A 4,008-nucleotide genomic window follows, 5' to 3' on the forward strand; every position below is an offset into this window, starting at 1 on the left:
TAGAGAAAGAGTTTCTCTCGAAAGAAGTAAGTGGGAGGAAAGTAGAGCTTGATGAAGTATTGCCTCTTGAACCGAAAAATGGCGCAACTCAAGAAAATGTTCCTGAGGTGCCTGCACCGACTAGAGAGGAAGTTAATGATAATGATCAAGATACTTCTGATCAAGCTCCTACTGAAATTCGAAGATCCACAAGGACACGTTCCGCACCAGAGTGGTACGGTAACCCTGTCTTGGAAATCATGTTGTTAGACAACGGTGAACCTTCGAACTATGAGGAAGCGATGGCGGGCCCGGATTCCGACAAATGGCTAGAAGCCATGAAATCCGAGATAGGATCCATGTATGAAAATGAAGTATGGACTTTGACTGACTTGCCCGTTGAACGGCGAGCTATAGAAAATAAATGGATCTTTAAGAAGAAGACAGATGCGGATGGTAATGTGACCATCTATAAAGCTCGACTTGTCGCTAAGGGTTATCGACAAGTTCAAGGGGTTGACTACGATGAGACTTTCTCACCGGTAGCGAAGCTAAAGTCCGTCCGAATCATGTTAGCAATTGCCGCATTTTATGATTATGAAATTTGGCAAATGGACGTCAAAACGGCATTCCTTAATGGTTTCCTTAAGGAAGAATTGTATATGATGCAGCCGGAAGGTTTTGTCGATCCTAAGAATGCTGACAAGGTGTGCAAGCTCCAACGCTCGATTTATGGGCTGGTGCAAGCATCTCGGAGTTGGAATATTCGCTTTGATGAGATGATCAAAGCGTTTGGGTTTACGCAGACTTATGGAGAAGCCTGCGTTTACAAGAAAGTGAGTGGGAGCTCTGTAGCATTTCTCATATTATATGTAGATGACATACTGTTGATGGGAAATGATATAGAACTCTTGGACAGCATCAGGGCCTACTTGAATAAGAGTTTTTCAATGAAGGACCTTGGAGAAGCTGCTTATATATTAGGCATCAAAATCTATAGAGATAGATCAAGACGCCTCATAGGTCTTTCACAAAGCACATACCTTGATAAGATATTGAAGAAGTTCAATATGGATCATTCTAAGAAGGGGTTCTTACCTGTGTTACAAGGTGTGAAATTGAGCTCAGCTCAATGTCCGACCACGGCAGAAGAAATAGAAGAGATGAGTGTCATCCCCTATGCCTCAGCCATAGGTTCTATTATGTATGCCATGCTGTGTACCAGACCTGATGTAAACCTTGCCGTAAGTTTGGTAGGCAGATACCAAAGTAATCCCAGCAAGGAACACTGGACAGCGGTCAAGAATATCCTGAAGTACCTGAAAAGGACTAAGGAAATGTTTCTCGTTTATGGAGGTGACGAAGAGCTCGTCGTAAAGGGTTACGTCGACGCTAGCTTCGACACAGATCTGGATGACTCTAAGTCACAAACCGGATACGTGTATATGTTGAATGGTGGAGCAGTGAGCTGGTGCAGCTGCAAGCAGAGCGTCGTGGCGGGATCTACATGTGAAGCGGAGTACATGGCAGCCTCGGAGGCAGCACATGAAGCAATATGGGTGAAGGAGTTCATCACCGACCTAGGAGTCATACCCAATGCGTCGGGCCCAATCAAACTCTTTTATGACAACACTGGAGCTATTGCACTTGCCAAGGAGCCCAGGTTTCACAAGAAGACAAGGCACATCAAGCGTCGCTTCAACTCCATTCGTGAAAATGTTCAAAATGGAGACATAGAGATTTGTAAAGTACATACGGACCTGAATGTAGCAGATCCGTTGACTAAACCTCTCCCTAGGGCAAAACATGATCAACACCAGAATTCCATGGGTGTTCGATTCATCACAATGTAACTAGATTATTGACTCTAGTGCAAGTGGGAGACTGTTGGAAATATGCCCTGGAGGCAATAATAAAAGCATTATTATTATATTTCCTTGTTCATGATAATTGTCTTTATTCATGCTATAATTGTGTTATCCGGAAATCGTAATACATGTGTGAATAACAGACACCAACATGTCCCTGGTAAGCCTCTAGTTGACTAGCTCGTTGATCAACGGATAGTCATGGTTTCCTGACTATGGACATTGGATGTCATTGATAACGAGATCACATCATTGGGAGAATGATGTGATGGACAAGACCCAATCCTAAACATAGCACAAGATCGTATAGTTCGTTTGCTAGAGTTTTCCAATGTCAAAGTATCTTTTCCTTAGACCATGAGATCGTGTAACTCCCGGATACCATAGGAGTGTTTTGTGTGTACCAAACGTCACAACATAACTGGGTGACAATAAAGGTATACTACGGGTGTCTCCGAAAGTGTCTGTTGGGTTGACATGGATCAAGACTGGGATTTGTCACTCCGTATAACGGAGATGTATCACTTGGCCCACTCAATAATGCATCATCATTATGAGCTCAAAGTGACCAAGTGTCTGGTCACGGGATCATGCATTACGATACGAGTAAAGTGACTTGCCTGTAACGAGATTGAACAAGGTATTGGGATACCGACGATCGAATCTCGGGCAAGTAACATATCGATTGACAAAGCGAATTGCATACGGGGTTGATTGAATCCTCGACATCGTGGTTCATCCGATGAGATCATCATGGAGCATGTGGGAACCAACATGGGTATCCAGATCCCGCTGTTGGTTATTGACCGGAGAGTCGTCTCGGTCATGTCTGCTTGTCTCCCGAACCCGTAGGGTCTACACACTTAAGGTTCGGTGACGCTAGGGTTGTGAAGATATGTATTGCAGTAACCCGAATATTGTTCGGAGTCCCGGATGAGATCCCGGACGTCACGAGGAGTTCCGGAATGGTCCGGAGGTAAAGAATTATATATAGGAAGTGCTGTTTCGGCCATCGGGACAAGTTTCGGGGTCACCGGTATTGTACCGGGACCACCGGAAGGGTCCCGGGGGTCCACCGGGTGGGGCCACCTATCCCGGGGGGCCCCATGGGCTGAAGTGGGAGGGAACCCAGCCCATAGTGGGCTGGGGCGCCACCCCCCAAGGGCCCATGCGGCTAGGGTTGGGGGAAACCCTAAAGGGGGCGCCCCCTTGCTTGGGGGGCAAGCCCCCCACCCTTAGGCCGCCGCCCCCCCTAGTAGATGCCATCTACTAGGGCCGGCGCCCCCCCCTGGCACCCCTATATATAGTGGGGGAGAGGAGGGACTTCATACCCCAGCCCCTGGCGCCTCCCTCTCTCCCCGTTACGTCTCTCCCTCGTAGTACAGGCGAAGCCCTGCTACTGTGACGCCCTGCATCCACCACCACGCCGTTCGTGCTGCTGGATCTTCATCAACCTCTCCTTCCCCCTTGCTGGATCAAGAAGGAGGAGACGTCTCCCGTCCCGTACGTGTGTTGAACGCGGAGGTGCCGTCCGTTCGGCGCTTGGTCATCGGTGATTTGGATCACGTCGTGTACGACTACATCATCACCGTTCTTTGAACGCTTCCGCACGCGATCTACAAAGGTATGTAGATGCATATGATGACTCGTTGCTAGATGAACTCCTAGATGACCTTGGTGAAACGAGTAGGAAAATTTTTGTTTTCTACAACGTTCCCCAACATCCTTTTCTCCATATAATTTTGTCTATCTAGCAACATTCACAAATGATGCTCTTGACTTTTCATTATTCTGTTTTTAGTGTTGTTAACCATTTCTAGAGGCAATTTCCTAACTTACAGGAAGATACTGAAAAGTGTGGGGAAGTCAACATGAAGCATGTTTGCCTCACAAGGTAACTTACATCATACTTGGAGAATAATTACATCCTACTTGGAGGTAGCAGGGACGTGTCATATGTTTTTGGGATCCAGGTAATATTTAGCTTACCTGCTAGACCACATTACTTCCAAAATATTTACCTACCATGACAGGAAAATCTTTTGGATCTAGCACTGCATTGTAGACTCAACATATCTAGCTCAGACCCGTCATCCTCTCATCCCGTGTTATGTATCTTTTCTTTTGAAGTTTTCATCAACCTTGCTTTCTTTATTCAGAT

This window comes from Triticum urartu, chromosome 1 (genome assembly GCF_003073215.2).
Source record: "Triticum urartu cultivar G1812 chromosome 1, Tu2.1, whole genome shotgun sequence".
NCBI classification, from domain to species: Eukaryota; Viridiplantae; Streptophyta; class Magnoliopsida; order Poales; family Poaceae; genus Triticum; species Triticum urartu.